Source organism: Meleagris gallopavo, chromosome 7 (genome assembly GCF_000146605.3).
Source record: "Meleagris gallopavo isolate NT-WF06-2002-E0010 breed Aviagen turkey brand Nicholas breeding stock chromosome 7, Turkey_5.1, whole genome shotgun sequence".
NCBI lineage: Eukaryota > Metazoa > Chordata > Aves > Galliformes > Phasianidae > Meleagris > Meleagris gallopavo.
The window spans coordinates 31115003-31128300 of record NC_015017.2 but is presented as its reverse complement, the minus strand read 5'-3'; the positions used below and the strand labels follow the sequence as shown (position 1 = coordinate 31128300).

Genomic DNA, 13298 nt, shown 5'->3' with positions numbered 1-13298 from the left:
TTTTTAATAGAATCACAAGGGTTGAAAAAAGACCACTAAGATCATCCATTCCTACTTAACCCATAAATATCTAAAGGAAGGTAAGAGGCAAATGGATGAGGTTAGGCTCTTCTTGGTGATGCATAGGGATAGGACAAGGACTAATGGCCTTTGTGGTTGGACTTGATGATCTTGAAAGTCTGTTCCAACCTGAGCAACTCTATGTTTCTATGATTCCAATATTTGAACATAGGAAGTTCCACACCAACATGTGGAACAACTTATTTACAGTAAAGGTGATAGAGCAATGGAACAGGCTGCCCAGAGAGGCTGTGGAGTCTCCTATGGAGATATTCAAGACCTGGCTGGATGCCTTCCTGTGCAACCTATTGTAGGGACGTTGGTCTCAATGATCTCCTAAGGTCCAAAGAACCTCTGTCGTTCTGTGATTACATTAAATTACGTGATTACACATGTAATTTAGTTACACAATTTGAATAAGGTCTATTTCCTTAAGGCTTATCTTTTTATTTTTTTTCCATAGAATCAGAAAGGTTGGAAAAGACCACCAAGATCATCTCATCCAACTGTTAAACCCATTGACCCATTGACTCTTTTCACTTTGTCTCTTGTTTTAAAAACCCTCATTTACTCTGTAACCCTCTTACTGGGACCTGAATAGATTCATATTTTCACATATTTTCTTTTTGGACTCAGACCAGAAAGAACCTGAGGACAAACGTGCTTACTTCAGTGCAAGAGCCAGCCCCACATGGGCGGCCCACTGACAGAAATGTGTGTACCCAAACCACGCTACCACAATCCCCAAAGTTTTTGCACCGCCGCTATTTCTCTGCAAATCCTTAAGCTGCACCAGCTGACTCCACCGAACAAATTATTTTACATTTTTTAACTGAAATGCTTTTTGTTTTTATTTTAATGAATCCCCTAACTCCGAGTTTAATTAAACTCATGTTTTTTAATTAATTACCAACAAATGCAAATAAGGGAAACTACACAAACATGCATTCACCGCTCACAGATAGATACAGTTGTTTTTTTTAATCCTCAAGAGTCAGGATTTGAAAATCTTTAAGTCTTGAGGGTCACAACCCCCAAATTATTTTCAGTTGGGGATTTATGAGAGTATCTTCCTAGTGAATGGCAGGGAGCTCAATTGCTTAAAGGAACATAAAGCAAACTGCAGTTTCATTAGCTTAACCGAGTTGTTCTAGTTAAACAACGGTACAAGTCAGCAGAATTAAGCTTCTGTGTAAGTTATTAGAAGAGAAGTGTAGAACATAGGAACTTCTCCATCAGAATTGTGTACAGTTAATAGTCCTAAATGCTGACAAACGCAAATGCAGGCATATTAAGTACTCTCTCTGGTTATCCAAGTTCAGCCACAACAGAAATCCTAAAAGAAGGAAAGCAGAGTTCAAGCAACAAATCCCAAGCTCTGAAAGCCAGGAAACACAAATTTAAGGCATGGAATATGCTCATGCTTAAAGCTTGGAAATTGCAAGCACCTCCAGGCAGAGCTCTCCTGGTACTTGCAGTGGCTGCCAGTGCCTGAGGACATTTCACAGGGGGGTTACCTTCTTTCCTGTATAAGAATCATTATTTTCAGCATGAAATATTTCAAAATCTCATGAAATACTACTCTGAAGAGCTTCTCTGATGACTTTTTAAACTTAAAATGCCATAAAAGCAGCCTGTCCTGTTTCCAGAGCTAATACATAGGATTATTTAAATTGCTACAGCGAGAAGCCAGGAATCTTTGTTCCTGTTCCCTTCTAGGCCTGACACGGATGAATTTGGCCATGTCCACTCGTCCCATTTAGATCTCAGAGCCACAAAATGACTTCAGTTCACATACAGCGTTCTCCAGCTTGTTTAACTCTGAGCTGGGCGATGAGTTCTGACCTTGCTGGAACACGGCCCAGAGCCCAGCTCAGCATCCCATCCCTGGCACCAGGCACAGCCAGCAAGAGGCCCCTGGGCACTGTGCTTTCACCTAAAAGCAGCAGGTAATGCTGGCTTTCCTGCAAGGCAAAATAATTTCTTATGTGCAGCAAAGCCACATACCTATGGAAACTGTGTTCTGCAACATATCCGTCATATTTCCACTTCTTTTTATTTATATGAAATGATAGTCAGAGTTTTTATATGTATATACCCATACACTCTGTGTTGGTCACTTCTTATCCCCATCCCATCCTCCTCCTCCCCAAAATATCAGGCAGATTTCTCTGCCATTTACTGTGGAGCAGGTCAAGTGGTTTTTTGACACCAAAGTATCTGCACTTCCTTAAAAGGCTTTATTGCCCCACAGGATGCAATGTGTGAATGCACTCATTTTTGGTGCTTCTTTCCCCACCAAGAGAAAAAATAATATCTTACAGACATGCCTATGTCATACAGCTTTGGGGCAAATGGGAATTTTTCTGACTCTATGTCCCCTCTGCATCCCCAGATGAAAAATGGGAATCAGTCACCCTTAACGAACTTATGCAAAAAATGTAATTATGTTAAGCTTATCTAACTGACGTATTTTGAGGAGGTTAACTGAAAGATGTCAGACGTGCAAAGTTATTTGTTGTGTTTAAAGATACTTGTGCTCTCATCCTTGGGAAAATTCTTCACGTTCCCTGTCCTGCTGCACTTAGCAATGATCCTATCTTGATTGTGTTCCAGTTACCCTGTGTCAAAAATAATCATGAAGAGGAATGATAAAGCGCGAGAGCATTCTGAGGAAGGCTGCACTCCCAGAGACACCTCCTTCCCCTGCTTGCCCAGAACACATGCAAAACAAAACAAAACAACAAGAAGAGATCTGTGTCCACCCACCTCCTGAGCAGTACGATGGTCTAAGCACAAGAGGATGGAGTACACAGAGCATTGCTCCAGGCACACAGAACCTGGGCTCCCACCCAGCCGGGCCTCGGCGAGGTGGGATTTTCCTTTCTTAAGAAATATTGCAAACAGAAGATTCCCATGTTTGAAAGGTCAGAGGAAAAAATATAATGCACTCATGAAGAGACAACCTCATTAATCCTGTTGTTCTTGGCCCAGTCAATAGAAGAAACATAAATGCTGTCAGCACTGCGCCGCTAGATAAAGGATAGAAAGTGGGAATGAAATGTTTTACTGCGAGGACTGTTCTGATGGTTTGAGAACATTTCTGGAAATAACCTGAGCTGAGAAAATGTTTCCTAGGAGGAATACATGCTGTGGGAAACTGGGTGGAAGATAAAGTTTGGTCAGTGACCTTCTCACTATCCTCTAATCACGCACCACGCTGCTCAAAGAGAGAAAAGGGGAAAAGAAAGGGATATTGTGCAGGCAGAGATGCTGTACCTTCCTGGCACTACATGAAGTGAAGTGGAAAACACAGTGGTATCATAAATCTCTATTTCATGCTCTCGGATACTGTAGTGAAATAATAATCGACTGTAGCTTGCAGGGAAAAAAAAAAACATTACTTTTGGTTTAGGGCACTGTAAGAGCACAAAACGCAATACACCTTCAGTGAGCATAAAAACAAATGACAAAGTTGCCAAAAGGGGAACATGCCTTTCCGTCTGCATAACATTAGAAATGGAGAGAGAGCATCACATCTCCCCAAAAGCAGCAGTGACAGAGGGGATCTCTTCCATACAGGTGGCTCCAGGAGCCATCCGTGGCCAAAAGCTCTGCTTAAATACACACACGAGTGCATCAGCAGCATTCGGATGCTGTCTGTGTGCAGGAGTGAGTAAATATTAGCATACGTGGGTACTCTTGGGAAGATTAGGAAGCCATCAAATACAGCTATCCACAGCGCTCTGCACACTGAGAGAGCATTAGAAAACTCCTTACTTTGGCTATTTGCAGGGAATATCACTTTGCTTTTCTTTTTCTTTTTTTTTTTTCCTTATCTCTTTTTCCTTTAAAAAAAATTCCTGTAATTAGTCTGTCTAAAAAGCAGTCGTTTCAGGACTGGTGCTACAGAAATGCCAAGACTGTTCTGATTTCTGTATCAAGCCTTTGAAAAACACAGTGCAGTCCTCTTGAAGCAGCACCACTGGGGTAAAGCCACAGTACAGAAGTTGGGTAAATATTTTTCTTGTGCTCATCAGTAGCTGGCTGTTGACAAACATCCTCCTAGAGTGGTAATGCAGGATAATGCTGTCATTACCGGGGGATAAACACTGCGGTTGCAGCACGTCTCTATTGCTCTCTCAAAATAGAGGGCATGCAGAGAATTATACAAGATCTCCCAAATATTTCACCAATCAGCACTGAAATAATTGCAGAAGTGACTGGTGAGGTAGTTCAGAGAAAAAGCAGGATGAGTCAAACTGCTCAAAGTAGAGATAAACCTTTCCATTTTCATTTTTATTTATCTTTTTTAGGTGTTCTTAGAGAAAAAAGGAAATGGACTGGACAGAACGAGATTTCTGTCTGTCTTCTTCACTTGCTGGTTGCCTATCAGACATGAAACAGAACGGGTGCAATAAGCTATTCTCTTATTTTTCTTCCATCCATCTGGAAACAAGAACTACCAGAAGTCTGACAAGAAAGCCTGATCTCCAGCCAGATTTCTAGAAATGTTAATAGGAGTTCCTTATTCAAAAGTCACCTTCAGAACTTTTGAGTTTCTTTTCCTGATAGTTCAGATGTCTCCTCATTGACCACAATTATTTCTGGAAAGGGATCAAAATGTGTCCTTCAGGATTCTCCTGCTACCATATATAATGAAATATACAGCTCTGTAGAAATATATCTATATATCATGCATCTACATGATAATGCTGGTTACTAGAGATGAGATTAAGAATAAAACCTTTTGAAAAGATGATAGATAGTAACATAGGAACAACAGGAATATTTCACTCATGGGCTTTGCTCAGAAGAGTTTGATATGGAGAGAGCATTTCTTCTGCTTAAGAATCAGCTTGGAGCTTTCTGATGCCAACCAGAGAGGTCTCACAGATGCCCCAGTGATGGGGAGCATCACTGTAACTCACGCATAGCTTGATGAGTTGGAAAGGACCTTTAAAGGCCATCTTTTCCAACTTCCCTGCAATGAACAGTAGAAACAGCTCAATCAGGGTGCTCAGAACCTGGTCCAGCCTGACTTTGAGATTCTCCATGGATGGAGCATCCATGGAGGGGTATCAATGTCTGGGGCATCCACAGACTTGCCTGGGGATGATGTTCCTCGTCCCTCAGAAGCTGGAGATGGTGATTCAGAACTTGCTGTCACAGTAGGAGTTCAGAAAAAAACAGCAAAGACCACAGAGGCTCAGACAGATCTCTACAACCAGGGCATTAATTCCATCACTTCTACTGGGTGAACTTCAGGACCAGTTGGGACCTATAGAGGCTCCGAGCAATACCACATCACAGCACCAGCAGAATTTTCCTTCTCTATTTTGTACAGTGCATCTTAATGGCCCTATCGACATCTTCTGTGATATACATCCTATGATCAGTGCAATTACTGCATGTCATCACCACTGTAAATTTACCCAGCCTGAAACCATTTTAAACTTAAACTGCATACTTAAGAACTACTATCCACCTCCTCTTTGTAAATTAGCTATATGATTTATCTGTGGGAACCATTTCAAAAAGTATACATTCAGAAATACATATACCACATGATGTCTTTTCCATATGGCATCTCATAATTATTTTGCTGTGTGTGAACATGATGAAAACAGTTTCATAATTCTCTAAGGGTTAGGGTAAATTATTTCAATTAGACATATTTCAGAGCAAACATTACCTTAGGGTTTATTAATAATAGTACCTGAGAAGGAACAGCTGCCTTTTAAGCAGTGAGAGCTGTCAGCTTCTCATTGCCCCCCCTGTAGCACCCCTTTTGTGACTCTAAAAAAATGGCAGATTTTCTCATGCTTTACCTAAACAGAGAACTTGGCAGCAGAGACCTGGTTGTAATCCTCAGCAAGGGAGCTGGTGGGTGGATTTTTTCCCTATAAACTCTTGTATAAACCACACCAGTCTCCTGGTATTTATTTTGTGTAATGTTGGAAATCATACACAGATCCAACAGGCCGTGTAAAAGAGTTTTGTAACTTCCTGAAATCCTTTCAGACGAAATCTTTTCTCCAACAGTGGTCCCAGGTCATGGGGATATCATCACCAGTTTTTAAGGGCAAGGTTCTTCAGCCGTTTGTAAGAACTTTGAAACTAGGCAATGAAAATCTAAATTAGATCAGCGAATTATTAGGAATTGCTAATGGAATTATTAAAAAGAAAATTAGGTTGTTGAGGTATACAGACCGTTTTGTAAGCACTGAGCTTACAAGCAGCCTGTATGACAGTTTTTAGTGCCCCATTCCTTACCCAGCTGTTTTTATGTATTAATACTGTGGTATGGTGTGCACTGATTTTGAACTACAGCTTCTGTGGTTACGCCCCACTGCAATTAATACTACTATGTTTAAAGGCAAATGCCTAAGAATCACTTAGGTGCATTCAACTCCCTAAAAACCTGAAGCTGAAGTGTGCTGAGAATCGATTCCTGTCTCTCCTCACCCCACTCTGCTTGCAGGGCTGAGGAAACTGACTGACCTTAAATACACAGTCATTACAGCTGGGTTGAAGAAAGGGACAGAGTCTTTAGGGTGATAAATAATACGGATGCAATTGTGGAGAGGGCTGGTGTGACTGACTCCTCGCTACAAACTGTGGGCTGGAATAAAATCTGCCATGGAGCTGTAGGTCTGAGTAGGAAGTAGGGAATTAGCTCCCACCAGCTCTGCTTATCCATGAGAGCACGCGTGAAGGAGAGCTGGAGGCACCTAGTATGGATTGAAAAAACTGAAACTGAGAGCCCTCTAATAATGTCTGTGGAAGCATTTTAGAATAAATATGCTGAGAAATCAATCCATCAGGTGTGGGTGCTCCATCCCTGGAACTGCTCAAGGTCCCATTGGATGGAAATTTGGGCAAACTGACCTAGTGAGAGTTATCCCTGTCCATGGCAGGGAGGTAGAACTAGATGGTCTTTAAGATCCATTCCCATCCAACCCTTCTATCATTCTATGACTGTCAGTCTTTGAATCCTGCAGTCCTTGGGTAGCTATGGACTGAGATGGAGCAGGCATCTAATTTATACTGTGTATCGTTGCCATCATCTATAGATACATACTTACTTTTATATAAATAGCAAAAAAGGTACAAAGGAAATATACATACATACATAACTGTAGGTATAATAAACACATACACTGCCCATGATTGCTTGAAAGCCAATACCAGGATATCTAAACTGCTTAGTTATCACCAGGCCAAGCACGAGAGTTACACTACATCATTATCACACACTTGAATCTTTGCATCTTAGCTACAAGAGACAAAAAAAGCATTTCTAAAGAGAAAAATTGATTGGTAGAAGGCATTCAAGCTATAAACTATTTCGTTTTGGTTCAGGTCCTAGTATTTTTGCCTGGCTCAGCTTCAGGCAGCTCTAAAACTCTGCTGAATGATTTCCAAAGGGCCTCTTGCCCATATCTTTGTGCAAGAACACTCACACTTAGCCATGAAATTGTCACAAGAGAAACTGTTTGCTTCCCTGTCTTCTATGGCATTTTGATTTCTCTGGGACTTCCCAAAGAGGAACCTTGCATGGTCCCAGCCCCACAAAGACATTCAGAATTGGGTGCCACCAGCTGAAAACCCAGGGCTTTTTCTCTCACCCTCTTGCTCTGCTCCTGTGCATAAATATCCAAAGGAAGAAAATGACTGAGATCCCAGAGTCTCTGATCCCTTTGATATTTTGAAAAACCAAGCCAGTTGTTTCACATTGGGTCTACTGTTTTATTTGGGGAAAAACATATTCTCAATGGTGGAAGTGTCTAATCTCTTTCTGCATGTCATGCAAGGAAAGGACTGCTATTATAAGACCTCTAAACTGTGCTGTCTTCTCTGCTTAATCCCATTATTTATTATTTTCCCCACAACTAGACAAACATAATCACAGTTCATATGGTTTTACACTTTTCAAGATACCACACTTTGCTGAGTTCAATTCTTTGAACAAGCATGCTGAAGAAATGATGCTTACATGTTGATACTCTCTGCCAGACCTTTCCTTCCTTAACCATTTGCAAATCCATTGGCTCATTTCAATCCAATTCAACAGAGATAGAAGCCCTAGAGATAATTAAATTCCTGTAACTTCTGCTAATATTGGCAGCTGGAGACAGGTAGGAGATTAAAAGGAGTGCCTCTGCAGCAGGAAGACTACAACATGAGGCTCCACGGCACCATTTATCTTGGTTTGTTTGGCCATAGCCAATAGGTACACGTTGGGTTCTGCACAGCACCCAGCCTCTCATACAAGCAGCAGCTCAGGGAAAATAGAGGCATCATTTGTAGGATGCATGAGGGGATAGGAAGTAGTGCAAGAAGGTGAAAAACTAGTGAGAGAGTCAAGAGATGGAGGACCCAAATTCAAAGGAAATGAAGCTTCAGTAATTCTGTATCTGAGTGGAAAATGTTTATGCTGTTGTCCTCATTTCCACAATGTCTTATTCTCAAAGCACTGTTTCAGTCATTTTCTACATTGCAATACATTGAGAGCAACCAAACTGACAGAACTGCCTGATATTGAGTGTGGAGAATTTTTTATCCAATTCTACACCCAGGCACAACATCTTGTCAACTGCCTACTGCTTTTGAACCTTGAAGATTACAGCAGCAATGCAGCACGGGCTTATATTACCATTCATCTGTACTGTAACTTCGTGCATACTGCAGGGCTCATGCTATTCTCATACCTGTTTACAGTAACATTGCACAAATAAATCATGTGTAAACTCAACAATTATGCAATATTCTCTATTGGCAATGGGATTAGAGTGGGAGTTAAGAGAAAGACTTCTATCTGGTAGTAAAAGGTTGTGGGACTATAGAAAGTTGTGTGGTTTTTTTCTCCCCTCTGTCCACTCTGCCTCTTCCACACTTTGCCTCATTTATTAGTTCAAACTAAAAGTCCTCGAGCGGAAAGGCCTATTTTCACCAGATATTTGCATGAGGGAGCCCCTTCTTAGTTGAAGTCCAGATGGCCTATAGCAAAGTAGATAATAACAAGACTCACACATTGGCTTTCTTATATCTGTATGACAACATCACCATTGAAATGGGAATACTTGACTATGCTGTAAGAATACATTTTCACTTGTGTGTTTAGCTGTAACAGGCCCACTAACATACAAACACAGGAACTTAAAAGTGCCTCCGTGAGAAGTAATGGACAGTCTGACAAAGATCAGATTTGTCTTCTGCCAAGAAATTATGCTTTAAGAGAGAGAGAGGCCATCCCTGCCTAGTTTTGAGTGCCATGTCCAGTCAGTGAACACATCTCTTACCCTGCCCCAAGAGAGAAACCAGACTCCTCCCTAATGTTGTCTACCACCCACAAGCCTGTCTCAAGCCTCAATCCACAAAGTTCCTTTGCTTTTGGAAGAAAAGAAATTTTCCTTGACAATGGTGATTATCAGGCATTAAAGGCTAATCTTAGGTTTACTAATTCACAACTTTGTCATACTTCTTTACTAGTCAAAAGCAAATCCCTCTTGCTCGTACCTTGTTATGTTAATAATGCATGCTACCATCAATGGTATTTAATCACTGATCAGGAAAAAAAAAAATCTCAAGCAGAGATATTAACATGAGCCAAGGTGGTAAGGTCATGCACTTCAATGTGTTTTTCAGGTTATTTTATTTATCCCAATGGGCTTTTATTTTGTGTGTATAATTTGTATAATAAAGCTGTTTTATGAGATTGAGCTTGCTCATATGTTGTTAGTGCACTTAATTAAACTCAGAAATGCTTAATCCCTTCTAGGGCCCTGATTCTATCCTGAAACAGTGTTGTGGGGGCCCTTATTGAGAGAAAGTCCATGTAATTTGACACAAATTACAAAGGCCTCCCTGAAGTGTTTCCTTGTATGTGGGATGAAGGGAAGAAGAAGGATGTGGATGAGCATCAGCTGTTGAACTTACCCATTTTGAAGGGAAGAACAGTAAGAAACACTTGGACCCAGTTCTAACACCCCTGCAGTCTGGAGGCACGGCTTGATTTGGGTCCATCTGTACCCAAAAGCAAGAATAAATAATACATGCCTCCCCATTAAACACTGACCTACCGGCCCTCTGCCACACACCTCCAGATCCATGGCAAATCCCCATAACTACAAGGTTTGACTCTGCCCTCCAATACAACCCGAGCTACAGACACCCAAGATATATCCTTTCCTGCCTGTTCTGCGGTAGTTCTCTTACCTCCACCATCTCCAGATGTCACTCCACAAGGTAGATGGTAAGACTTGAAGCAGACCCATTTCCAGCCCTCTCGTTTGTCTAATCCACTGGTCACTACATTTCCCAGTAAAGGTGCTGACATTTGTTTGAGGCTATGACTGATTCAGACCTGTGAAGTATAAATAACAATGAGTATTAAGTAATTTCTCTTACAAGAAATAACTGTAAGCAATTTTCCCAACATTTGTTGGTTATGCCCAGATTTCTATGGTGCAGTGACTCATATAAAACAAGCTCAATTATTTTAGTATTAGGCACACTAGAAATATTCAAACAAGCATCAAAGTAGCATGACTATGTAAGAAAGGCCGAAAGGGTGGCATAGTCAGGATTGAGATCTGATGTTCCACTTCAGCTAAATATTAGGTAAAAGGTAACACGCATATTAGAGTTGTTCCACACCTGAAAACATGGATTATTATTGGAAATCACTTACTAAAGATTTATTGTAGTGTGGCCATCAGACAGAAAACTCTTACAAACTCAGCCTTGATTAACATAGTTCCATTTTTTAACAAATGCAGCAAAAAACTGTGGAAAATAACACCACGAAAATTAAGCAGAATGTTCTTATTTTCACAGAAAGATTTGGTTTTAGCTTTTGGGAGGAGATTGAATTCGGCTGACATTTTCATACAACCAGTACATCCTTTCGTCACTGCTGAACTGAGCGAGTTCAAAGTCGCTGAACAGAAATAACTGGCGGGCCAGTTGTGGATCTGACATTCAGAATTAGGCAGATGGTAAGCACGAAAATACAGTCTGGGTTAAATACTGACCACATTTGCCAGAAGCACAGACAGAGAAACCCTATCCACGTCCAGATCATAGGCGGAGCACATCCAGATCTACCAAAACATTAAGAGCAGAATTCAGTATAAATTATTCCATCTCAATAGTACATGGACATCTGACAGTATTTTTCTTTCATGCACTTTTCCTTCAAAAGGATGGAATTTCGCTCTGTGCTGGACACTTTGGCCAAGTGCTTTTTCCCAAATGGATGCAATCCCCTTTCTGATCTGTGTGCCTAACACCAGTCTCCTACCATCTCGTCCAGACACTCTGCCCCGCTGCGCTGACGGCTAGGAGGTGATATTTAAAGCCATGCCAATTGAGCACAACAGGGGATAGGCAGAGCAGAAGCAACAGAAGGAGGATTTTGCAAGAGCTCTCTAGGTCATGCTAAACTCCTTCTCTGGCCACGTCCAGTGTCCAGCCTGTATGCCTGAAAATCTTGCTTTAAGCTGTTGTTATTTATTTGGAAATTTACCGTGGCTGTGGTTTAACTCCACATTTCAGAGCTATCCTTTAATTGATACAGTGCTCTTCATCCTTCATAAACAATAATCAAAGGCGCCAACACCTTGGAGGACAGGGAGGCAGGTGATCAATACCAGAGGATGACCAGGTCTCTGTAGGAACGTTATTTATACATCAAAATTTATACCGAAGAAGAGAAAGCAAGTCTGTAAAAGCTGTATTTCTTCATTAAAAGACTCGTACCTTTGGCTAAGCTTCAGTAAAAGCCTCACAGACAAACTTCTTTGTTTCTGGCAGAAATAAATATTTATTACTGAACTGGGAAAAATACTCTTACGAAGTCTAACTATTTTAATAAAAAATTTAATATGTTTATTTCTTCCAGACAGGAGATAAAAAGCTGTCAGACAAATAATGGTTTAAATTACAGTGAGATGTTTTCTTTACCTAATCTTTCTTTTTCTTCTTCCTTCAAATCTATGCAGCATGCTCTGAATTTTTATTTTTAGTAAGAAATGTCAAGGAAACACTTTATAGTAAGTGGCTGTTCACTATTAATTCTTTTGTTATTAAACTTGGGAACATTAATTAGCATTAATCGCTTTGGCACTAATATAGATTTCCCACAATAAATTCTTTACACACATATACAGACCCTATAATCTAATCAAGCAATTTTCTCCTACCTACTTGGAAGGGAGAAAAAGAGCAAGGCTGTTCTCGTTATTTCTACTTTTTTTTTCTTTTTCTTTTTTTTTTTTTTTTTCAATTCTGAGAAGGAGGTGGTGCAGGAGAAATGGAACCTATACATGAACAGAGAAAATAACTATAGCCACACTCAGTGTATGTACTACTCAGTCAATAGCTGTATGCTATAGGTGACATCACTGACATTTTGATAAGGAAAATAGATGTATGCAGCTCACAGTCATCAAGCAAATCTATTTCTTTGCAAAAGCTGAGATGATAATAAAACATTGCTTTTCTCTTAAGAAAGAAAACAACATCTCAAATAGTTTAGTAGTAAATAGCACAGTGATTTCTAATGCTGTTGTGATGCAGCCCAAATTTCCAGCATCGTAAGTGAATGCTGCTCTTTAGATAAACATAATAGAAATTAACCAAAAAGTCTTCCTCATGAAGAAGGAAATCAAAGTTAGAAACACTACTTGCTGTGAACAAGGTGATCACAGGAGTATGTGTATCCTGCTCTGTCAGGCCCCGGAGTTTTACACAGCAGAAAACTGAGCTGCTGAGTTCTTGTCAAGTAAGCCATGATCACATTTACTAATTTTCACACTGAAGGTACTTTCTTGAAAGCACTGCAGAGAACTTTGCAAAATAAGGTTGTCATTACTCCTCAGATGCCCTAACTTGAATAAACATGATGAATGAATATGCTGTATTTCTCAGAACAAACAAGCTGCAAGCATGGAAGCTACAGTGTGACTGATTAAGTATGTATGTTGCTTGCCAAATCTCTGCAGATCAACACAGGACTTAAATCTCACTTTCACTTTCAGACTTATAATTATTCTCAGAATGAAGTTTCCATAATGAACGCTTAAAACCATTTATTTCAGATATTGATTTACAACTGGAGGCCTTACATTAATACCTTTCTTGGTCGCTGCGGGCCATCTCCACTAATCAGGCTCTGTGCAGGTAGAGGAGAGAAAAACTACTCCATACCCTTCAGTGGTATAAGGTCCAGA

At 40.4% G+C, this 13298-nt stretch overlaps 1 long non-coding RNA gene across 1 annotated transcript; it reads right to left on the bottom strand.

The window, feature by feature from the left end:
• Window positions 1–10033: 10033 nt before the first annotated feature.
• Window positions 10034–12319, bottom strand: LOC116216860. Its single transcript, XR_004160420.1, has 3 exons — window positions 11594–12319; window positions 11100–11168; window positions 10034–10429 (listed from the first exon to the last, which is right to left on the bottom strand). It is a non-coding gene; the product is annotated as an uncharacterized LOC116216860 (long non-coding RNA).
• Between the last annotated feature and the right edge of the window lie 979 nt (window positions 12320–13298).